This window comes from Dromiciops gliroides, chromosome 6 (assembly GCF_019393635.1).
Source record: "Dromiciops gliroides isolate mDroGli1 chromosome 6, mDroGli1.pri, whole genome shotgun sequence".
Classification (NCBI taxonomy): Eukaryota; Metazoa; Chordata; class Mammalia; order Microbiotheria; family Microbiotheriidae; genus Dromiciops; species Dromiciops gliroides.
This window is the reverse complement of record NC_057866.1, coordinates 103,231,339-103,256,599: the sequence shown is the minus strand read 5'-3', so window position 1 is coordinate 103,256,599 and position 25,261 is coordinate 103,231,339. Positions and strand designations below refer to the sequence as shown.

At 41.9% G+C, this 25,261-nt stretch overlaps 1 protein-coding gene across 5 annotated transcripts in view; it reads left to right on the top strand.

Annotated features, from left to right (window-relative positions):
• PPFIBP2 (PPFIA binding protein 2) overlaps positions 1–25,261 on the top strand; it is a 208,386-nt gene that overhangs the window by 63,499 nt on the left and 119,626 nt on the right. The window lies entirely within an intron of this gene.

Genomic DNA, 25,261 nt, shown 5'->3' with positions numbered 1-25,261 from the left:
TTTTACAGTGAAACTAAGTGCTATAATATGTAATACATACCACATAACAATATGGCATATATTCCTGGGTTAGAATCATGCCTCTGGGGGCAGCTAGTTGACCCCGTGGATTGAGCACTGGCCCTGGGGTCAGGAGAACCTGAGTTCAAATCCAGTCTCAGACACTTGACACTTACTAGCTGTGTGACCCTGGGCAAGTCACTTAACCCCAATCACCTCCCTGCAAAAAAAAAAACCAAAAAACCACAAAACAAAAACAAACAAAAAAAAAAAGGATCATGCTTCTGCAACTTACTTGGGCTTGAGCAATTTACTTAAGTTCTCTAGGCCTCAGTTTCCTTACCTGTAAAGTGACTATACTAGATGTCCTCTGAAGGTCATTTTCTGCACTGACTTATAAGACCATGTCCTGTGGTATAAACTTGGAAGATGGGGTGGGGTTGATAGCAAGAGTATGTGTGGGGGTGTGTGATTAAAATAACCCTGTGGACAATGAAAGTAGGAGTTAATTAAGTAGGAGTCAATCTTACAAGCAGAAGAATTTCCAAGTAGTAGTAGTAGGGTAGAGCCAACATGGGAGATGTGACTTACCATTGGAAGCTAGCAACCCTGGAATAGAAGTGGAAAAACTGGAGAGTAGGGGTTTCCTTGAGATATAAGGACTGGCCTACGGGCCAGGAGCAGAAGGAAGGTCATGGTGGAATGTTTCTCTGGTGCTAGTCTATAACATAGTAAAGAGACAAACTATAGGACCAGGGTCCGGTACACAGGCAGACAAAGCCAGAGTAGTAAGGGAAATGGATTGGGAAATTAGGAATGAGTCAAGATATTTAAGGTTGTGATGAGAAGCAGTTTAATAGGAAGGAGAGGATGGTGCCATCGGTGGGTCAAAGGTCAGGTTCTAATTCTTGGAGGTGGTGCAGTTCCCAAGAAATGTGAGATGATGAGATGATGAGGTCTAAGTTACCACCACCATGTTAATGTATATCTGAAGTGTCATGGGAAGAAGGTTATAGGAGTCAAAGAGATGTCTTAGTACAATGGAAAGATTCTAGAATCCCAGAACTTTGGGGGGCGAGGGGGGGGGTGTCAAATCCCATTTCTGTCATTTGTGACCTTACTGATTTCTAGGACTTGGTTTCCATTCCTCATCTTTTAAATGAAGAGATTGGAGTAGATGACCACCAAGGTCCCTTCCATCTCCAAATCCATGAGGTCAAGTTGTTAGAGGAGGTTATCAACATGAATATTCAAATCCCAGAGAACCATAGCAGAAGATGGGTTGGAGTAGACCAGAATGATAGATGGAAAGCATTTTGAAACACTATTAAGTGCTATATAAATGTCAGCTATTTTTATGATTTTTTTGTTGTTCCGGTCATTTCAGTTGTGCCCAATTTTTCATGACCCCATTTGGGGTGTTCTTGGCAAAGACACTGGAGTGGTTTCCATTTCCTTCTTCAGCTCATTTTACAGATGAGGAAACTGAGGCCAACAGAGTAAAGTGACTTGCCCAGGGTCACAGAGCTAATAAGTGTCTGAGGCCAAATTTGAACTCGGGTCTTCCTGACTCTGGGCCCAGCGCTCTATCCACGGTACCACCTGGATGCCCCCATTTTTATTACTATTCTATAAAGGAAGACTACAGTCCCAGTACTAAACTCATTGGACACACTGGGAGAACAGTCTGGGAGTTAGATGATAGCAGCAAGGATGGGAAGATGGCAGGACATACGGGTTAAATGATCTCCAAAGAGCAGTCACCAAGGATACTCATAGATGACTGGTCTGGAAATAGGGGTGGGGACCATATGTATTTCTGTGTTTTCCTGGGGCTGGGACAGAAGGGAGGAGGGGGATCTTGGGATATAGTATCCTCAGGGCAGGGCCAGATTTCTGCTAAAGCAGATAGAAGGAATGTTGTTAGAAGATAGGGAAGATTGTTGACTACTGAACCAGGCCTCCCGAAGACCTCAGTCAAATTGGCTGGGCAATGGGTGAACTGGACTGGAATAGGGCTGGCAAGGACTCAAGTACAGTGCTCTGCGCAAAACAAAAGGAAAAGGTTGTTTCAGGTTTTGGCAACAGAATCTTTGTTTGCTCAGTAGGTCACCGAGGTCTCCCCCTGGCTACTGTTCCAGGAAAACATAGACTCCTGACTTTTCTATATTCAAATGATAGTTATCTGCAGCTTGAACTTCCTCTCTGCATTACATTTGTTTATTGAAAAACTATAACATAGTAAAGAGACAAACTATAGGACCAGGGTCCGGTACACAGGCAGACAAAGCCAGAGTAGTAAGGGAAATGGATTGGGAAATTAGGAATGAGTCAAGATATTTAAGGTTGTGATGAGAAGCAGTTTAATAGGAAGGAGAGGATGGTGCCATCGGTGGGTCAAAGGATAGTATGACTGATATTTTTGATATGGTGATCAGTTAGGTTTGAACAGTTGTTTTTTCTGTTTCTATTTTTTTTTTTAATTCTTTGTTACACAGCATGGCTCTCTGGTTGGGATGCCATAGGAAATACAGGTGATTTTAAAACAAAAATTACCAATTAAAAAATTTTATTGGGGGCAGCTAGGTCTCGAAGTGGATAAAGCACCGGTCCTGGATTCAGGAGTACCTGAGTTCAAATCTGGCCTCAGACACTTGACACTTACTAGCTGTGTGACCCTAGGCAAGTCACTTAACCCCCATTGCCCCACAAACAAAACAAAACAAAACAAACAAAACCAAGAATTTTATTTCCTTCAGGGTTAGGGTATTCTGTCTGTCTTTCTCTGGGTGTCTTTGAACCTGCCACTGTCTGTAGGATGGTCCACAGCAACCAACCTACCTTCCAGTGCTGGAGTGACAGGCAGGCCCCAATTGTACTTCATGCACCAACTCAGACTTGGCCCTGCTTCAGGTCAGGTGCTCATGTTTTGCTGGGTCCTATCTTAATAGTTCTCTGCCCACTGGTTCCCTCTCCTCTAGGTTTCCTTAAGGACGTTGTTATAATAAAGGAGCTTTTTGTACTGTGATGTACTACTGGGACATGGCAGACCTGCATTCTAGTTCCCAACTCTGCCACTAACTCATCTGAAGGTCATTTTCTGCACTAACTCATTGATGGGTGACCATGGGCAAATGAATCACACCCTCTCTCCACACCTCAGTTTCACCATCTATAAAATTGAAAGATTTGGACTAAATTATTTTTATGGTCTCTTCTAGCTCTAGATAATTTGACTATAACTGTCAGGAGGGTCCAGGTAGCCTGAGCAACAGTCACCTGAGAAGGAAAAAATAAAGATGTCAGATAAGGTCAATACTATGAGTTCAGTCTCTTTGGCTACACTTCCCCAATTTGTGGCTTTTCTTTCCTAATGAGCTGTTCCTCTTTAAAAATAAAGCCTGCATAGAAATAGCAAGGGCTTCTTTGGGTCAGAGGGTTAGTGAATGTATTGGCTGCCCTTAATCCCAACATCTCTTGAGAAGGTCATCATTATCTGGAGAGCAGGGGTCAAATGCTTGACTTTCCTTGGCTACAATGGATGGCTTGCAGAGCCAGTGTTGATAAAATGGCTGCCAAATACTCAAAGTCAGGATTGGGCTGGGGGGAGGGTGGGGGTTGGAATGGGAGAGAAGGAAGACACTGGTTCCCAGGGCTAACAGCGATCAAAGGCGCCAACTGTCAGGATCCAAACTGTTTAGAATTGGTATTTGCTGTTCCAGAAGTTGTTGGGAGAAGTATTTTCTTCGTTTTCATTCTCTACCCCCAAAACACACACCACCACTACCACCCCCATCCTATCTAAATCCCCATTCTCTCTCTCTCTCTCTCTCTCTCTGTGGCCCTGTGTGAAAGATAGCTTATTCCTTTCCTGGGTGCAAACTGAGACGGCTGGTTTTTATACATGGTAAATGCAGGGATTTGTTTTGCTTGACTCATACTTGTTACAAGGGGGTTTTTTTTCCCTCTTTTTTTTTTTTAAATGGAGGAGGGAAGGTGGAAGGAGAGAAAATAAATTTTCGTTAATAAAAAATAAAATTAATTTAAAAAAAATTCAGGTGATGAAGGAGAGAATAATCAGAGCATGGGCAGATCTATTCTCCCATCCCCCACATACCTAACTCCCCATCACTATATGGCTGAGCTTGTCAGGGACCACTTCCTGTATGTTTTGTGGTGCTAAGTGCAGAGCTCCAGGGCAGCAAGCACACGTGTAACTTGGGTGTCTCTCTTCCTCAGAAATGTGCTGGTGTCAGGGAAGCAGCCTAGGGGAGAGGCTTCCGGATGTTTTTAAAGATCCCTCATGGAGCTGCAGCCCAGGGTAGGGTTTGCAAGAGTCCTGTTGCTGAGTCGGCAACCACAGAAAAGCCTGGCCAGGAGTTTGGCTAAAAGGAAGTAGAGCCTCACCAACTGGGCCCTTGGAGTGGCTGAGAGAGAGGAAGAATGGGAGAGAAGGAGAAAGAAGGGGAGACAGAGAGCAGGGGGCAGAGTACTTGGTTTCTAGAGCAGAGGTGACAAATAGCCATCTCTGAGGCCCACATATGGCTGAACTAGATGGAAATGTAATCTGGAATTATTATTATTATTATTATTGTTATTATTGATGTTGTTGTTGTTATGGGGCAATGAGGGTTAAATGACTTGCCCAGGGTCACACAGCTAACAAGTGTCCAGTGTCTGAGGCCGGATTTGAACTCAGGTCCTCCTGAATCCAGGACTGGTGTTTTATCCATTAGCTGCCCCCTACAAAACCACATGTTAACATTATCTATGTTCCTCTGTATTTTTATTTATTTTGTTAAATATTTCCCAATTACATTTTAATGTGATTCCATAAGACCTATTTGAAACATCTGGCTTAGAGCACCGAGGAGTTCAGTGACTTGCCCACAGACAGAAAGCCAGTATAAATCAGAGCTGGAATTTGAAGGCAGCTCTCTTCCCACTATGCCACGTTTCTTCTTTATAACACAAAACAATGTTTGGGTTTCCTCACCTATAAGATGAGAAAGCTGGACCGTTCAATTAGTCAATGACAAGAAGTTTTTAAGATCACTTCTAAATCTATGTTTATGACTCTGTGGTCCCAAGTATATAAGCAGCTCAAACAAAGTACTGTTCGAGACCTCAGGGAGGAAAGGCCCACTGCAAATGAAGGGATGCTGTTCTAAACCAGGCTGTATCAACCTCAGACTGCTGAATCTGCACAATTCTGTGGGCAACTGGGCAACTGCCAGCAACCCCGGAGTCACGAGTTTGCTTGCAGAATATATTCCAAGATAATTATGCCTTTTGCAAAAGTAAACCAATAATTAGAGTAATAGAATCATAGAATTTCAGAGCTAGAAGGGACCTTGGGGATTATCCCGTGCCTCCCCCTTCTTTTATAAATGAGGAAACTGAGGCTTCAGAGATGCCCAATGACTTGCCCAAGGTCACAAAGCTAGATATAGGGAGTCTTTGGCTCAGAACCCAGGGCTCCTGAAACCTTTTTTTAAACAAAAGGAATGGTTTTCCCATTAGAGAAGATTGGAACGGCAAGAAAAAATTTGGCATTTAAAAATTTAAAGAGGCCCAGTCTAGATACCTGGCCTCAAGGCTAATCATGCATTCGTTCTTTCAGTAAACATTAATTAAATGACTCTTGTATGTATAACACTGTACTAAGTGGTGGGAAAGGCACAGTATTTACATAAGAAATGTATATGTAGCTTGGGTACAATATATGGCCCAATGAGGCATAAAGGGAGGTAACTATAATACACAGTATTATATGGTTAGCACATCAGGTGTTTAAAAAAGCAAGGTTGTTCGTCCTTTGTTTTCTTTTTTTCTTTCTTTCTTTCTTTTGGCGGGGCAATGGGGGTTAAGTGACTTGCCCAGGGTCACACAGCTAGTAAGTGTCAAGTATCTGAGGTCGGATTTGAACTCAGGTCCTCCTGAATCCAGGCCTGGTGCTTCATCCACTGCGCCACCTAGCTGCACCTTGTCCTTCGTTTTCTTTTCTTTTCTTTTCTTTTCTTTTTTGAAACAGTTAACATTTTATTATGAATTCAATATTTAAAATAGTATTTTTAAAATGCATACCCATTGAATCCAGTGACAATTTTCAGAATTCTTTCCTTCATTTCATCAAAGGGAATATATTCAACATTAGGGTTAGGAGGACCTCTTGCTTCAGGAGCTGACGTTCTGAAATCATCCATTACTTTCTCCAATTTGAAAATAAAATAGCCTTTAAATTGGGACCACTGAATCATTGTCTCCCCCATCTTGGCTACGTGACAAAGAAACTGATCCAGCACTGGACAAACTTCCTTTTTCCCCCTCTTCTCAAAATCTTTGAGCACCTCCTGCAGCCTCTCCATATCCATGGTGGCCCACGTCCCTGGCCGCCGCCGCCGCCTCCGAGTCCCCGAGCCCCCCACGCATGCACACACGTGCACACTCGCCCTCACACTCACGCCTCAAACACCCCCAGGTACACGCGCCCACACGCACACAGACACACACTTGTCCTTCGTTTTCAAAGGGGCAGCTAGGTGGCGCAGTGGATAGAGCACCGGCCCTGGATTCAGGAGTGCCCGAGTTCCAAACCGGCCTCAGACACTTAACACTTACTAGCTGTGTGACCCTGGGCAAGTCACTTAACCCCAATTGCCCTGCAAAGAAAAAACAAAGAATATAAAGGGGACCAGTGACATCACAGGTCATGTCTGATTTGAGGTGAATTGGTTATAAATCCAAAGCAACTGAAGCAGATGCTGTGAAGTGCTTAGAGATTGGTCAGACATGGAAGATGCCATGGTCATCTACCGCATCCTGGGCCATGGCCAGTCACCTTGACTTTTGTCCTGCCACTGGACTATGATGACTCCAGAAGAGTTAGACTGATGACTTTGCACAAGTCTGCCTCACCTAAATCCAAAAAGCAAAGTCCGTAATATCCGAGAGAAGGTCGTCATTGTCCATTTTATGGGAGGCTTCCTGAGGAGAGGTATCATTTCATTTTTGTTCTTATATCTCCAGCACAGCAAACAGCAGAAACAAAAAAGGTTGTTAGCAAAATTAATAACAATTAATAGCTAGCATTTATATAGCACTTTAATATTTTTCTCATTTTATCCTCACAAAAACCCTGGAAGATAAGTGCTGTTATTATCCTGGCTTTACAAGTTTTTTGGTTTTGGTTTTGGGGGGGGGGGTTGTGAGGCAATTGGGGTTAAGTGACTTGCCCAGGGTCACACAGCTAGTAAGTGTTAAGTGTCTGAGGCCGGATTTGAACTCAGGTACTCCTGAATCCAGGGCCGGTGCTCTATCCACTTCGCCATCTAGCTGCCCCCTGGCTTTACAAGTAAGGCAAATATTGCAGAGGAGTGTCTGAGGATTTGAATTCAGATCTTCCTGACTTCTCTATCCAGTGGGCCACCTCGCTTCCTCAAAATGAAGGTGAAAGATGGGAAAGTAGCTAGATGGGGTAGAAGGGTGAAGGGAAGATTGGTATTTGTTTGTTAGTATATAATTAAGATCTGAGGGGCAGCTAGGTGGCGCAGTGGATAGAGCAGCGGCCCTGGATTCAGGAGGACGTGAGTTCAAATCCAGTCTCAGACCCTTGACACTTATTAGCTGTGTGATCCTGGGCAAGTCACTTAACCCCAATTTCCTCAACAAAAACAAACAAACAAGTAAAAAGATCTGAGCATGGTAGCACAGTGGATAGAGCCCTGGGCCTGGAATCAGGAAGATTTATGTTCCTGAATTCAAATCCAGCTTCAGATACTTACTAGCTGTGTGACCCTGGGCAAGTCACTTTACCCTGTTTGTCTCAGTTCCCTCATCTGTTAAGTGAGCTGGAGAAGGAAATGGCAAACCACTCCAGGTGTGGCACTTTATCCACTGCACTACCTAACTGCCCTCAAAGAGTTTATACAGGCCACTACATAAGGATCCCTGTGGTCAGCATATTGACTTAGAAAACCACATGTTAATATTATCTATGTTCTATTGTATTTTTATCCATTTTGTTAAATATTTCCCAATTACATTTTGATCTGATTCCGGTCCCAATTGAGAGTGTTGCTGGCACCATGCATTTTTTTTTTTTTTGTGAGGCAATTGGGGTTAAGTGACTTGCCCAGGGTCACACAGCTAGTAAGTGTGTGTTAAGTGTCTGAGGCCGGATTTGAACTCAGGTACTCCTGACTCCAGGGCCGGTGCTCTATCCACTGTGCCACCTAGCTGCCCCCAAGCACCATGCGTTTTTGACACCTCTTTACTAGTGTTATTGAAAAATAAGGAACAATGGCTATGAAGCGTAGAGCAGAATATAGGATGATTTGTGTGAAGTGAGCTGAACTACTTATACAATAAAGATAGCATTGTAATAAAAAAAAACCTGCTTTGATAGTCAAAGTAATTATGATCAATACAGTGACTAGTCCTGATTCTCGAGAACCAGTGATAAAGTGTGCTATCCATGGCCTAACCGAGATGATAAACTCACTCAAGATGCAGAATGAGATGTATTTTTGGACATGGCCAATTTGGGGGTTGGAGAGGGTGGGAGTGAGAGAAAATAAATGTTTGTCAGTTGAAAATAACCAAAGTTCAAAAAGTGTACATATGAGAAAATAATGAATACAATTGACTATTAGTGAGCATTAAGGAGCAATAACTGGGGAGAGTTTAGGGAAAAAAAAACAACAACATTGGATGACTTGAAAGGATGCAGAGGGAAGAAAACAGTACCAAGAGAATATATAGATGCTGATGAGAATAATGTAGAGGAAAATATATGTTAGGGGGCAGCTAGGTGGCACAGTGGATAAAGCACTGGCCCTGGATTCAGGAGGACCTGAGCTCAAATCTGGCCTCAAACACTTGACGCTTACTAGTTGTGTGACCCTGGGCAAGTCACTTAACCCTCATTGCCCCCCCCCCAAAAAAAAAATATGTTAAAGATTACTTTCCATCTACCCTGAATAGATCTTGTATATTCTAGTCTTATACTTACTACCCTCCATGCATTCCATGATCCAGCCACACTGGCTCAATACTCCATCCCCAGTCTGTGAACACTGAATGTCCTTCATGCCAGGGATGCTCTCCATCTTCAGGTTCTACTTCTAGCTTCATGAACTTCCTTCAAGACTCAGCTCAAATCCCTGCAACTTCTGATGACCTTCCCAGGCCCTCTCTGCTCCTGTGTCTTTTCCTCTGAGATTAGCTTTTACTTACATTGATTGCATTTTTGCGTTGCATATATTGCATGTGTGTACATGCATATTTGCAAGTTATCTTTGCCATTAGAATGCAAGCTCATTATATGTAGGAACTATGATTTTGTCTTTCTTGTGTCCAGAGTGCTTTTGCACAGTGCCTGGTATATAGCAAGTGCTTGATAAATGCTTGCTAACTAACTGGACTTTACATCTTGTCTTCACCTTGTAAACACCTTTAAAGCAAGGCCTATTTTTGTCTTTCCTTATATGCTTAGCCCTTTAGTGAGGTGACTAGCATGCAGTAAGCACTTAATAAAAAATAAATAAAGTGATAGATGAGCCATGTTGGATTTCCAATCTTCTCAGTTCAGCAGGGGGCGAGATCATTTGCTCAAAGAGGTTCGTTGTAAGAGGAGAAAAGAAAAAGGTTGCTACAGAGAATGTGTAAGGAGTGCATAAAGAAAGAGTAAAAAAAATTGTTAAATAATAGTTAGGAGTTCAGCAGAGGTTAGATACCACAAATTTGTGGTGGCTTAAATAAGATCCCCTTTGTGGTTTTATCTGCTGATACTCAGAAGTCCTAGCACAGGAGGAAAATTGAGAATTCATCATAGCTCAGGAATGCTGGAAAGTGGGGGCATGGCCCTGGGAAGGGATTCTAGATTGGTAGGTAGTGCAGATCATTCAAGTGGCTGGCCATGGGTCAAGGTTGTTTTTTGTAGGCCACCTAGATTTGAGGATTCAGACTGAGTCAATAGGGATGGCAACCCCAAGGCATTTGCCCACCTAAGCAAGCCTTAAGGCCCTCATTCACCTACTCTACAAAAACTCTCAATCTGGAAACCTTCTGGTTGCATGCCTTTTTGAGGGGAGCCCCGCTCATTATTATGTAATCATTTAGATAACTTCCTTCCATCTGACCAAGGGAAAAGAAGAAGAGAAAGAAATCGCAAAACTGGTAAATACAGAGAGAGGACACAGCAGTGGTAAGAGCAGAAATTGAGCCCTAAGACTCAGCTTCCATTTCCGTTTTGTAGACACTCCTGGTGCCCAGCAAAGAAACTTATAACTTTGCTTGAGTGAGTGATTATAAAGGGGGAAGAATATGTCTTTGTGACCTTAAGCAGCTCCCTTCCAGCTTTTAAACCTGTAACCAATTCAACTGAACAAACATTTACTAATCATTCAGCAAAATGCACAGTGAATAGGGATTGTTACCTCAAAAACAACCAGAATAATTCAGCCCGACTCACTGGTCAACCCTGTTCACAAAAGGCAGTTCCTCTGCTACACCCTCATAACCAAGTCTTTCAGGTGTGAGCCTTGGGAAGTAGGGTCCATTCTTCTCAAAGCTGGAGGCAGCTATGAGCCTCTTGCTTTTCTCTACTCCTGAAAATGTTACTAGCTCTCCTTTTATTTCCTGAAAGAGGAAGAAGTCCTAGTTCCTCAAACACATTTCTTTAAAACCAATTAAAGAGAAAATGTACAGAGAGCTTACATGAAGTTGCAAAGACATGGGTTGAAAATCTACCGGACGTTTAAAACTGATTTTGAGCATAGACGAAACCACGAAACTCTAAGCTTCAGTTTCTTTGTAAAGTAGGTGTGAGAAATAGCACTCCAAAAACTTATGGAACTCAGCATTGGGGATGTGTCAAAAGGTTTGTTTATTTTCATTCTCTGGAGAATGTATCGCCTCCTTGTGGGAAGGACTTTTAATGGCCTAGAGTTACAATCAAATACAGCATCCCCACCCCTCCGCATTGATTCTTCTCATGGGAACTTTCCATGGGAAGCCCTCTATTTGAATTAACCCCCATTTGTGGATGTTAGCATTTGAGTACCTGCTTCTATTCCCATCCACTCTCCCAGCTGAATCTGAATCCACTCCCCTGACTTTAAATCACCTGTAATTGTCCTCCCAGACAGCTCCAATCCACTGAGAGGAGCCCACCTTTTTCCATGGTAGGGGATTATTTGTTGTTGTTCAGTCATATCCAACTCTTCAAGATCCCCATTTGAGATTTGGGGGGGGTTGTTTGTTTTTTGTCAAAGATCCTGGAGTAGTTTGCCATTTTCCTTCTCCATTTCATTTTAGAGATGAGGAAACTAAAGCAAGCAGGGTTAAGCGACTTGCCCAGGGTCACCCAGCTAGCAAGTGTCTGAGGCCAGATTTGAATTCAGGAAGATTAGTTTTCCTGACTGCTGGCCTGGCACTCTACTATGTTACCTAGCTGCCCCAAGGGAATGATACCATGTATAATAATCACCTCATAATAACCAGGTTATAATAATAATAAATAAAAATAACAATGATAATAACTAGCATTTGTATAGCACTTTAAGGTTTACAAAGCACTTTACATATATTATTATCTCATTTGATCCTCACAACAACCCTAGTTGTTCTATGTTAGGGAAAAGCAGCTAAGTGACAAAGGCTTTATTTTCTTCTCATGAGAAGGAGGCACCCTAGTGTGCAGCTAGTGGATGCCCAGAAAGGGGGCTCGCAGGCCCTGTTTTATACCCTAGTCCCTGCCGCGAATGGACCTTCCCCTTTTTCATCACTGGTGGAATGCAGTATTCCCACCCCTCTTCCTTCTATGGGCATGGCTCAAGAGTGGACCTTATACTTCCTTTTTTTTTTTTTTTTATGGGGCAATGGGGTTAAGTGACTTGCCCAGGGTCACACAGCCAGTAAGTGTCAAGTGTCTGAGGCCGGATTTGAACTCAGGAACTCCTGAATCCAGGGCCGGTGCTTTATCCACTGTGCCACCTAGCTGCCCCCGACCTTATACTTCCTTATATGGAATATATACAACTCTGGAGAGGACCTTATTGAGACCAGGGCTCCGTGAACCATGTGACCTTGCTAACCTGAGGGGGAGGAGGGGATCTGAGACCTTTGTCCTACAAACAGGTCAGGGGGAGTATGACTGACTGTTATATCCACATTGAGAGGAGACAACTACCCATTTCTCATATTCTAGTTTTAATTTTATAATTGAGAAGATTGAGGCTGACAGAAATTAAATGACTTACCAGGTCACATGGCTAATATTTTGAGGCAAAATTTGAACTCAGGCCTTCTTCTTCTTCTTAATAATAAACATTTTATTTAAAGTTTTGACTTCCAAATTCTATCCTTCCCTCCCTCTCTTCCCCCCTTTCTTAGGTATACCAGTCAGGTATATGTTATACATGTGCAATTATGAAAACATTACCATATTAGTAATTTTGGATAAGAATTTGAATAAAAGAAAAAATCAAAGAAATTGAAAAATAACATGCTTTAGTCTATGTTCAATCAATATCAGTCCTTTCTTTGGAGGTGGATAGTAGCTTCATCATTACTACTTTGGGCTTGTCTTGGATCATTGTATTGCTGAGAATAGTTAAGTTCTTCATCAAACAATATTGCTGTCACTGTGCACAATGTTCTCCTGGTTCTGCTCACTTCACTATACATCAGTTCATACAAATCTTTCCAGGCCTTTCTGAAATCTTCCTGCTTGTCATGTCTTATAGCACAATAATATTCCATCACCAACATATACAACAGCTTTTTTAGAGATTCCTTTGATTTCCAATTCTTAGCCACCACAAAAAGAGCTGCTATAAATATTTTTGTACAAATAGGTTTTTTTTCTCTTTTGGGGGATGTCTTTGGGATATAAACCTAGAAATAATAGTATTGCTAGATCAAAGGGTATGCACAGTTTTATAGCCCTTTAGGCATAATTCCAAATTGTTCTCCAGAATGGTTGGATCTTTTCACAACTCCACCAAGGGTGGATTAGCATCCCAGTTTCCCCATATCCCCTTAAACATACAATATTTTCCTTTTTTGTTATATTTGCCACTCACTTGGGTCTTCTAGACTGCAAGTCCCAAACTATCCATTAAACCACTTAGTTCCCTCTCCCTGTGTCATATACAATCAGTTTTGTCATAACTTGACATGTTTTAAAAAAACAAAAACAAAACACTGCACTATGTAAAAACCAAGAAATAAAAACCACAGAACTTATTGGGAAAATGGAGTTAGGGGAACAACTGTCAAAAACGTCATCAATGACATTAAAAGAAAAGACAGGAACCTGATTTTTTAAACAGTAACACAATAAGTTCAGTGGTTAAGAAGTACACAAACACTGTTGTCACTTGTCTCCTTTTGTTTTGTTTTGTTTTTTAGTGAGGCAATTGGGGTTAAGTGACTTGCCCAGGGTCACACAGCAGTGTTAAGTGTCTGAGGCCGGATTTGAACTCAGGTACTCCTGACTCCAGGGCCGGTGCTCTATCCACTGCGCCACCTAGCTGCCCCATTTGTCTCCTTTTGAAGAGGACCAATGACATCCCTGGTGATGTCTTGGCTTGTGCATGAATTGGATTTAGGTGAGGCAGAGCTGCACAAAGCAGTCTGTCTGACTTTTCTTCCTAAAGTCCAGTGGCAAGACAAAAGTCAGGACAGCTGGCCATGGCCCAAGATGCAGTGGACGACTTTGGTGTCGTTGATGTCTGACCAGGCCCAATGCGCTCCATAGCATCTGCTTCAGCCGTCTTCATGGCCATTGGAACAAATTGTTCTCATGTACCCATTCCCCTGGGGAAAGTCTTCACATGCTTGGGGTAGATATCCCCCTACTTTGCTGATAGGTTTGGGGCCTGTCTGTTACCCTCACCCTGGTTTAACCTATCTACTAAAGGTGGTTTACCAAGCTGTGGTCAACATGCATGCTACAGTATCTTAGAGCCGCAGGTGAGACTTGGGTGAATCAGGTAGACACCAAAAGCCGCTAAGCAGCCCTCACACCAGAAGTGCTAGTCATCCTGAACACCCCATAAACCCCTATTGTAGAAACACTACAATAACAGAGTGAAAGAAGATAGAAAATAGAGTAAATATCAAGGGGAGGGAATAGAATGGAGGATAATACAGTTAGCAATAGTAATTGTGAAAGAAATGATGAGTAGAATGCTATCAGAAGGATGTATGAAAAATGCAAACTAGAAACACTACGATATAATGGTGGAACCCTCTGTCTCAGGCTGCTACTAGGTCTGTGTGCCCCACCCTGTTTTCCACCCTCACCTTCACCAAGGGCCAGGACTGAAGTCCAGGAGCTGTGGGAAACATGAGGAGCCTTAGTGGACAGCAACTCCAAGGCTGGGGTCTTTGGCCTTTATAGAAGGTAGGAGGTTGGGGAGGGTAGGACCAGCCCTCTTCTGCCCATATCTCCTACTGCCTCACAAAATATATAATAATATGGCACTTTACCTTGAAAAATCTCTGAGGTTTTGGCGCAGTGGATAGAGCACCAGCCTTGGACTCAGGAGGACCTGAGTTCAAATCCAGCCACAGACACTTGACACTTAACTAGCTGTGTGACCTTGGGCAAGTCACTTAATCCCAATTGCCTCACCCCCCAAACAAACAAAACAAAAAAATTCTGAAGTTTGCTTATGGAAATGAGCATCAGAGAAAGGTTGCAGCTTGTAAGCCATTCTGAAGGGATGCTCTCTTACTTTTTCTTGAAGGTGAAATTGTACATAAGCAAGCCCAAAATGCAAGTTCTGCTCAAATCATTCCTTAACACATAGTGTGTTGGGAAGAGTAGTAACAGGAAATATATGTGTATATATCCACACATACATATATTATATATATACATACACACACAACATGAGATCATGTACATAAAGTGCTTTGCACCTCTTTCTTTGAGTGATAAAGGCCAGCTGTTGTAATTCTTTGCCTCCACTGCAGGCCAGTTACTTGAAATAATTCACAAACACATCACAATTAACAAAGTCAAGGGACCCCCATGCCCACCTCTGCTTTACAGAGGATTTTTTTGTCTAGGACAACAAGAGAGGCATACAAAGAATACTGGAGACTTGGATTATCAAAGTTATAGCCATTGCCACAAGCTTTTCCCAAAATTCCTCTTCTACTCCTTTTTCTCCCAGAAAAGAGGGGCAACCTTGAGCTTTTCTGATCCTCACTTTTGAGTTCTAACCCAGGACAGTGACCTTCTGGAGTTCTTTAGCATAAAAATAATTCAGTGGATCTCAATCACATCATTGTAAGTACTTTCTCCATAGGTATTGCTTAAAACTCTATCTTAAACCCATAAATCTCCACATTTTACAGATGAAAAACATGCCTAGGGAATTGAAGTGACTTGCCCAAGGTCACACAGATAGTAAGCCTTAGAAGCAGAATTTGAATCCAGGTCTTCTGCCTCCACAATCAGTGATCTTTCCACTGTCTTTTTAGCCTATACCATCTTCTTCCATGATCTCCCAATCCCTGTTGTTATTACTAAGCTGTTTTTCAGTCATGTCTGACCCTATAAAGCCATTTGGTTTTCTTGGCAAAGATAGTAGAGTGATTTTCCATTTCCTTCTCCAGCTCATTTTACAGATGAGGAAATGAGACAAACAGGGTGAAGTGACTTGTCCAGGGTCACACAGATAATAAGTGTCTAAGGCAGTATCTGAACTCGGGTCTTCCTGACTCCAGGGCTGGTGGAGCTATATCCACTGAGTCACCTAGTGGCAGGATCCCTGCCCTTTATCTAGAACCTGATATAGGAAAAACCCAAGTTTTCATGTTCCTGCTTTTCCAAGCCCCTAAGGACTGAATACACAGCTTCAGCCTCTTGGTTTCTTCCTCATTCTGGCTGAGTCTTGGCCACCCTGGCATTCTCTATACTCTATTAGGAGGGGCTTCTTAGAGGCCTTGTGTTGAAGCCAGCAAGGCAACCCCTGCCCCTCAGTTTCCCTTTTCCTTGCTCTTAAGCAAGGGATCAGTGTGGAGGACAAAAAAAGGCAAGCATGCTTCAATCCTTCCCCTCCCACTTTGTGACTAAACCTAACCCCCTTGGAAACTTAGATCAGTTGCTCCTCCCATGGCTCCTATTCCAGGAAAGTCCCTGATGCTAGAGGGCTCTCTTGCCCTCCTGTTTAATTACAGATCTGAAGGCCTCTGATGGCCCTTCCAAATCTGTCATTTTCTGATTGGTGATTTTTGTGAAGTATCATTGGGGGCCTGCCTGGGGTATAAGTTCCTCCTCCAGGCTCTTCTCCCATCAGTATTAAGATGGAAAAAGAAAAGTTCAAGAATCTCGACTGGATAGTTGTAGCCTCTCATTTCTGAGTAGCCATCTTTTACTTTTCAGGCCAAAGTCAGAAGAATGTAATCGTGGGGCAGCTAGGTGGTGCAGTGGATAGAGCACCAGCTCTGGAGTCAGGAGTACCTGAGTTCAAATCCAGCCTCAGACACTTAACACTTACTAGCTGTGTGACCCTGGGCAAGTCACTTAACCCCAATTGCCTCGCTTAAAAAAAAAAAAAAGAAGAAGAATGTAATTGTGACAATTATCTAGCATTTACTACTTCAAAATAAAATTGGAGGGGAAATGAAGCATTTGTGGCAGTTAAGATAATTATGAGACACAATTTGGGGTAAATTATTATCAATTTGTTAATCACTACCAGTAGGAAATTGACAGAATGGCTCCTTAACTTCCAAGGAGGCCATGTGGCTACTTCTTCAGATTTTTTTCCCTTTTGGACAAGACGGAGCTATGAAATCTAATTGGTTCACTTAATTGGAGATAGATAGATTACATTTAATTGAAGGACTAAGAATCATTTGGGTTAGGGACAATATCTCCATATAACATAATCAATTCAAAGAATGTACACCCTCCCCAGGCTGAGCTAGCACACTTGCTTCCACCTGGGTGTGGTCTTTTGTGGGACATAAGTCTAAATCTGTACTAAATTAAAGCATTAATAAAAGGGGGGAATCTGAAGGTCTCATGGTATTGGTCATTAATCATTATTCCTCAACCATCCATTATTATTATTATTATTATTATTATTATTATTATTATTATTATTTGCAGGGCAGTGAGGGTTAAGTGACTTGCTAGTCTCAAGTGTCTGAGGCCAGATTTGAACTCAGGTCCTCCTGAATCTAGGGCCCATGGTCTATCCACTGTGCCACCTAACTACCCCCAACACCATCTATTATTAACTAGGAAAAAAGTTACCTGAAACATTAGTACTAAAAGTAGCTGGATCCTCTCTTATTTAAATTTTAAAAAAAAATAAATTTTAGGGGCAGCTAGGTGGCACAGTGGATAGAGCACCGGCCCTGGAGTCAGGAGGACCTGAGTTCAAATCTGGCCTCAGACAACCAACACTTACTAGCTGTGTGACCCTGGGCAAGTCACTTAACCCCAACTGCCTCACCCCAAAACAAAACAAATAAATAAATAAATTTTAATTGATACATTTTGTTTTGATATCACCCACATTTCCAAGTGTTTCCTCTTCTTTTCCCTTCCCAGAGAGCCATCCCTTATAATAATGAATAAAAGGGAAAGACAGTTCAGCTAAACTAACCAAGATATCAAAGAAGTGCCATTTTATCTAGCACTCCTCACCCATCTCCCCTCCCTTTTCCCCCTGAAGAGAAGCAGGGTAAGGTACCTGCTCTTTCACAAGGTTTAGTTTTGCAAGATACACTACCTTTGTTCTACATGGGTCAGAAACAGTGGGGTCTAACTCATACCCACCTGATGCTTTAGCACCTTGGGTACTAAAGTTCTCAAAGGTCCTTGTCATAATACAGACTCTTCCGGGTGTCCATTTTGTGGCATGATCCCCATATAAGCGCCCTTCTGAGTCTCACTTTTTCCATCTCATATCTCCCTTTAATAAGGAAAACTGACCGTGAATTTCCTTATCCTTATATATCCTCAGGGTAAAGTACATTTTGGACAAAACAATTTCAGGACAAATATTGACCGTATCTGTGTGCTTTGGTTTTCGGCAAAGAAAGGCCACTAAGCCCAGTGTTGAAACAGATACAAGGTTACCTCTGGGGGTCAGATGGCTCATCTGATTCCATATTTTAAAATGAGGGGAAATAAGGTAAAGTTATAGCAGTTGTTATGAAGACCCTTGGAGTCTATAAGGGAACAGGCCAAATGGCTGGGATAGCATCCTCTTGTGGGAAAATGGTGGACAAGTAGAAAAGAAGTTGAGTAAGACACAGAAGCTAGAAAATCTAGTTTTTGAAGAGAGATTGGCCTGAATGACACAAGTCCCAACTAAATCCTACCTTCTGCAGGAAGCCTTCGCTAACCCCTCCTAATTCCAGTGCTTTCTCTCTTTCAGTTGTTTCCTGTTTATCCTGTACATAGCTTACTTTGCACATATTTGTTTGCTTGTTGTCTTCTGCATGAGATTTTCACCTCCTTGAGGCCAGGGTCTGTCTTTTGCCTCTTTTTATATCCCCAGCACTTAGCACAGGTAAACTCACCTGACTCATGGTAAACACTTGATAAATGTTTATTGAATTGACTACTTGTTTGAGGGAACAGAAGGAGCCTCATCCTGGGAATAGGGGAATGAAGAGAGGATTAAGGTTTTTGTTAATACAAAGACCAAAAAATGAAACAGGCCCCCAGGGAGCTTACATTCTATGAGCTGTGTTGTATACCATGATGAAATGTGTACACCCTGCTCTGACCCCATCCTCCCACTCCCATACTACACCACAGGCCTAGGAGGTAACTCAGTCCAGGTTTGCTGAACTGGGCCCAGATATGTGTACTGCCATAAATCTCTTCAAACACAGTTCCACAGCCCAGACTTTCATGCCTCCTGACTTACTGGAAGTTCTATATTTATGGCCTGTAGGGAGAGGAAGGATGAAAAACAGTGAGTTTACCAGGTAAGGAAGATCCAGGAAACACTTGGTACTACTTTCTGAATCTTTCCTAAAGTACTAAATCATCTATGATGCTGACATCACTCCTATCAACATGAATTTCCCCATCCCCAACTGGCCCAGTGTCCAAAGCCACACCACCAGAGTGGCTTCTTTTTTTTTTTTTTTGGTGAGGCAATTGGGGTTAAGTGACTTGCCCAGGGTCACACAGCTAGTAAGTGTTAAGTGTCTGAGGTCGGATTTGAACTCAGGTCCTCCTGACTCCAGGGCCGGTGCTTTATCCACTGTGCTACCTAGCTGCCCCCAGAGTGGCTTCTAAACAGGAAACACAGTTCCCTAGGGATGGGGTCAATCAGGAGCCAGGCTAGCTGTCTCTGGTCTCCCTCAGTAAAAAAAAAAAAATCTATGCAGCAGAGATTGATTCCAGTCCACATCAATTCAAAAACCTTTATTGAAGTTGGTTCTGCAAATTCAGATAAAAAGACCCCAGTCTGTGGGTCAGCTTTCCATAGACTACATCATTGTTTCACAGGGCATGCCATCCTATCCCACTGAGGACAATCACTTTTGAAATGGTCAGATTGCCTACAGTAGAAGTAAGCCTGCTCCCTTTTATATTGAATACAATTCAGTCCAATCCAACCCAAAACATTTATTAATTGCCTACAATGTACTAGTTACTGTGGTGAGCACCAAGAGTATAATTGATAACAAAGACAGTCCCTGCCCTCAAGGAGCTTGCAATCTAAAGGGGGAGATGACACACAAAAGGAGGCAAGAAAGAGAGAAGGAGAACACCTGGGATACCCAGTGTGCTGAGCATCTTGTTCCATGGCGTTGAAACCAGAGAGAGTAGCAGATGCAAAATGGAGTGAGATAAAAATCCACTTTCTGATTTCCATAAATGAAGACTTAGGGAGGAGTCTGGTCAATATTCAATTCACTTGAAAATATCTGACTCAAAACCAGAAAACAATTTACACAACAGCAACCAGGTCATGACAGTAGTCTTTTTTTTCTTTTTTTCTTTTTTTTTCCTCTGTCTTTTTTTGGTGTTTTGTTGTTGTTGTTTTGTGGGATAATGAGGGTTAAGTGAAGTGCCCAGCTAGTAAGTGTCAAGTGTCTGAGGCCGGATTTGAAGTCAGGTCCTCCTGAATCCAGGACCGGTGTTTTATCCACTGATGCCCCCTAACAACAAGGTCATGAAAAACAACTTTAAAAGACTAAGAAATGTGTTCAATGCAATGACTAATTGCAGTTTTTAAGGACTGATGTTCAAGCACCTTTGTCCTGACAGAGAGGTGATATTCATAGGATCCAGAATGAAACACAAATGTTTTGACTTAGGGGATATTAGGATTTGATTTGCATAAATGTGTATATCTTTTTTCAAATAGTTATGAGAAAAATTGCAAACTGTTAACAATCATATGAAGGAATGTCTTGCATCACTAATAATAAGAAAAATGCATGTAAGAACAACTTCAGAATTTTGTGTTACAGCCAGCTAGTTGGCAAAAATGACCAATTATAGAAAAAAGTCATTGGCGGGGTTGTGAAAAGGTGAGCTCACTAATGTACTTGTTAGTGGAACTGTGAATTGGTCTGAAAAACAATTTGGAGTGATGTGAAGTTAGTAACTCAACTAACTATCTATGACCTTTGAGGCAGGATTCCACTCATAAGCATATATTCTCCAGAGATAAATGATAAAAAACAAAGGCCCAATATATAACAAAATATTTATAGCAGCACTTTTTGGAGTAGCAAAGAACTAGAAACAAAGTAGATGCCCATCTGTTTATTAAATCATCATTTTGTTAATCATTAGCTAAATAAGTTGTGATATGTAAATGTAGCATAGTGTTATTATGATGTAAGAAATGGTAAATATGATGAATATTGAGAATCATGGAAACATCTAGTTGTTGCTGTTCAGTCTTGTTTTGTTTTGTTTTGTTTTTGATTTTTTATGAGGCAATTGAGGTTAAGTGACTTGCCCAGGGTCACACAGCTAGTAAGTGTTAAGTGTCTGAGGCCCGATTTGAACTCAGGTCCTCCCGACTCCAGGGCCGGTGCTCTATCCACTGAGCCACCTGGCTGCCCCCATTGTTTAGTCTTTTTATTCAGTTGTGTCTGACCTTTTATGACCCCCATCTGGCTTTTCTTGGCAAAGGTGCTGGAATAGTTTGCCATTTTCTTCTCCAGTTCATTTTACAGATGAGGAAGTGAGGCTAACAAGGTTAAGTGACTTGTCCAGGGTCACACAGCTAATAAGTGGAGGGTGTATTCAAACTCGGGTCTTCCTGACTCCAGACCCAGTGCTCTGTCTACTGGGCCACCTAGCTGCCAAATAGAATGTTGCAAAATTCTAATGACCAAGCCTGGCCCCAAGGAAGAGAAATGAGAAGTAGCTTCCTTCCCTTTTACATGCAGAGTTAGACCAGTCAATCAAAAAGCATCTATTAGAGGGATACTTGTTGGAGAAAGGCAAGACACTCTAGCCTTTGACCTCAGGGAGCTCAATTTGTAATGGGAGAGATAACATGCAAATACCTATGGGCACATCCTGAGTATACTGTGTAAATAGAAAACAATGAGGGGTGGGGAGAACTTGGTCAGGCCTCCTACTGTCGGTGGGATTTGAGTTCAGTTTTGAAGGAAGCCCAGCAGATAGAAGACACTGGTCAAGAGAGAAATCATTCTAGTTATGGGGAATAGCCATCACAAAGGACCAAGGATGAGGAATACTCCAGGTAATGTCAGATTTTTTTTTTTTAATGCAATAATGAACTGAACTTCAGATGGCCCCATAATATCCGTGATTTCTCATTCTGTTTTTCCATTTAATTCAGCAATAAAAGCTTGTTGAATTGAATTGACGCTTCCGCATTTGGAAAATTCACCTATACTTTCTGAAATGCACTGGCTTTCTAGTAGTATTGACATATCAGCTTTATCCCTAACACTGACACCTCAGGTGAGGTCCTAGCACTTAGGGCTCCATGGACTAACTTATCTTCCTAGGCCAGCAGCTTCTCTAATAGACTTTGGAAATCAAGAGGACTTTGGAATTCCATCTTTCAACTGCTTTCTAAAGTTCCCTCACTGACCTCCATCTTGAGCTCACTTCATGAGCTTTCTTCCTCAGTCCCTCTGTTCTGTGCTATGACCTTTGATCCCCAATCACCCTCCTAAATTAGCTGTTTCATCTACTGGGCATTTATTCCTGTTTGGGAAGCTCTTGACGCCCTTTCTGCAGCTAGGTGGTACAGTGGATAGAGGGCTGGGCATAGAGTTCAAATTTGACTTCAGATACCTATGTAACCCTGAGCAAGTCACTTATGCCTGTTTGCCTCAGTTTTCTCATCTAAGCTAGAAAAGGAAATGCCAAAAATGGGGTCATAGCTGGAGACAGTTGGACACAACTGGAACGACTGGATAACAACAACTTGTTTGTTACATATATGATCCTCCCAAGTAAACAGTTCCCAACTTTTTTCAGCTTCTGTAACCCTTCCTTAGCTTTCAGTAGCCTTCTTGTATTGCCATTACCTAATACAAAAGGAAATAAATTCCTGGGTTTTCTACCCATTAGTATAGAAATATAATGAGATTCATTTATTTCAGTCGGATAATAAACTTGCTAACCAAGCGTCCCAGACTCTTTCAGTAATTCTGTCTTATTTCCTTGTGCTAGACAGGGAACCCCCATGATCTAAAACTTTATTTGATTCTTGTGTATTTTTCTCTGACATGCCTCAGATGTTGATAGGAAAGGTTTTTCTACTGATGTGCTGCTGAAATTTAGTCTAGCTACTTTTCACCAAAAAAGTCTGGATCAGGATGTTTATGAAGCATGATGAAAGAGGGGATGGACTTAAGGTGCAGAATGAGACATGAATTTTGGGAAACAGCCAATGTGGGGATTTGTTTGGCTTGACTGCATATTTGTTAGATTTTATGAGAGGGCCTAGAGGGATAGCAGAGGTAAGAGGAAAAGCTAGAGGTAAAGCCATTACCACCACCACCACCACCACCACCACCCTCAAAAAAAAAAGTCACTGAAGCATTTTTTTTAAATTGACAGAAAAAAAAGCAAAAGTTTAGAATGAATCACAGAAAAGGAGAGATTTGAAAATAACATGTTTAATATATATAATTAAATGTTTATTATAATTATTTCTTAAAAATTAACCAGTATTTATTTTTTCTCCCTTCTACTTTCTCCTACCTCCCCCCCCCCAAGAAAAACAATCCTTGAAATATTGGGGTAAATATTAATACTATACTATACCTTTTTAGGCTCAATTCTGCCAGAAAAAATTAATTGAATTTAACATTAATCTATATCCAAGCCATTTCTAGTTTAAAAAGAGATATCCAATATATCCCCATGCCCTCTAATAGGTCTCTCTTGGTCAGAACTATTTGAGATAACACTTGTAATAAGAATCTCACTTATAACACATAAGAAGAAGAAGGAAAAGGTCAAAGTATGTTATGATACAGTTTAGGGTTAACATTTAAGAATAATTACTATTCCAAGTACTTTAGTGTCTTCCTGGACCACTCCCCTTTAGAACTGAAATGGGTTTCTTCCCTGAGATCAGTATCTTAACCTTGAATGAAAAAGAGGATTGTGATCCTATCTTCCTTAGACCAGATTTGGTTATCACACTTAATTCCTTTCTGAAAGAAAAGCCTTAGTGTTTGTTCTACCTACTTTTCTAAAGGGAAAAGTCAGGGAGGGATTTTAATTTGGAGAAATCCTCCTTCATATTACCAGAGAAACTAAAAAGGAGGGTTGAGAAAAAAATGGGCTCCCACGTATATGTAGTCAAGCACAAAATTCTCCCACTGCACACATCCAAAAATGTGTCTCATTCTGCATCTATCTGGCCCATCACTTTTCTGGCAGGAAGTGGATAACATTCTTCATGGTGGGTCCTCTGGATCATCCTTGGTGTTTGCACTGGTCAGAGCTCTTAAATCTTTCAGAGCTGTTTATTTTACAGTGTTATATAAGTTGTTCTCCTACTTCTGCCCACTTCACTCTACATATGATATAATTAAAAATAAAAGTATGTTGTAGATAATGGAGATTTTTTTCATTCATTCATTCAATTAATGCTTATTAAGTACCTTCTGGGCAGCTAGATGGTGGTGGGCCTGTAGTCAGGAAGACTCTTCTTGGAGAGTTCAAATCCGGTTTCCGACACTTCATAGCTCTGTGACCCTGAGCAAGTTACTTAACCCTTTTTGCCTCAGTTCCTCATCTGTAAAATGAGTTAGAGAAGGAAATGGCAAACCTAATATTTTTGCCTGGAAAATCCCAAAATGGGGTCACAAAGAGTACAGCATGAAGAAGCACCTGCTATAAGCCAAACCTTGTCCTAAGTGCTAGGAATACAAAAATAGGCAAAAGATCATCCATGCCCTGAAGAAGCTTACAGTCTAATGGGGGAAACATGCAAGCAAATATATGCAAAGCAAACAATATGCAGGATAAATAGGAAATAATTGAAAGAGGGAAGGCTTCCTGTAAAAGGTAGGATTTTAGTTGGGACTTAAAAGAAGCCAAGGAGGTCAGCAGTCAAAGCAGAGGAGGGAGAGAGTTCCAGGCATGCAGCAAAACCAGAGAAAATACACAGAGCCCAGAGGTGGTGTATCTTGTCCTTAGAACAGCCAGGAAGGGGGCAGCTAGGTGGCGCAGTGGATAAACCACCAGCCCTGGATTCAGGAGGACCTGAGTTCAAATCTGGCCTCAGACACTTGACACTTACTAGCTGTGTGATCCTGGGCAAGTCACTTAACCCTCATTACCCTGAAAAAAGAAAGAACAGCCAGGAAGCCATTTTCCTGGATCCAAAAATATGTACACACTAGAAAGGTAGGAGGGGTCCAGATAATGAAAGACATTAAACCAAGCATCAAGCATTCTATATTTGCTCCTAGAGGCCATAGGAGCCTCTGGAGGGTGACATGATCAGAACTGCATTTGAGGAAAATCAATTTGGAGGATGGGAAGAGAGACTTGAGTCAAACACATCAACCACCAGGCTATTGCAGCAATCAAGGCATGAGGTGGTCAAGGTGGTAGTGGTGACTGCCTTGCCTGGCAGATGCTGTGTCCATCCCTTCTCTCCCCCCACCTCCCCCTGCCCACCCCAGCACCCACTCCCAATATCTTACTGCTTCAGCTAGGCTAACTTGTGGGCTTTGTGTAGGTCAGTTGGTGGGGACAGCTGGCCTCAGATATTGCCTCTCTGGGTGTTGACTGTTAGGA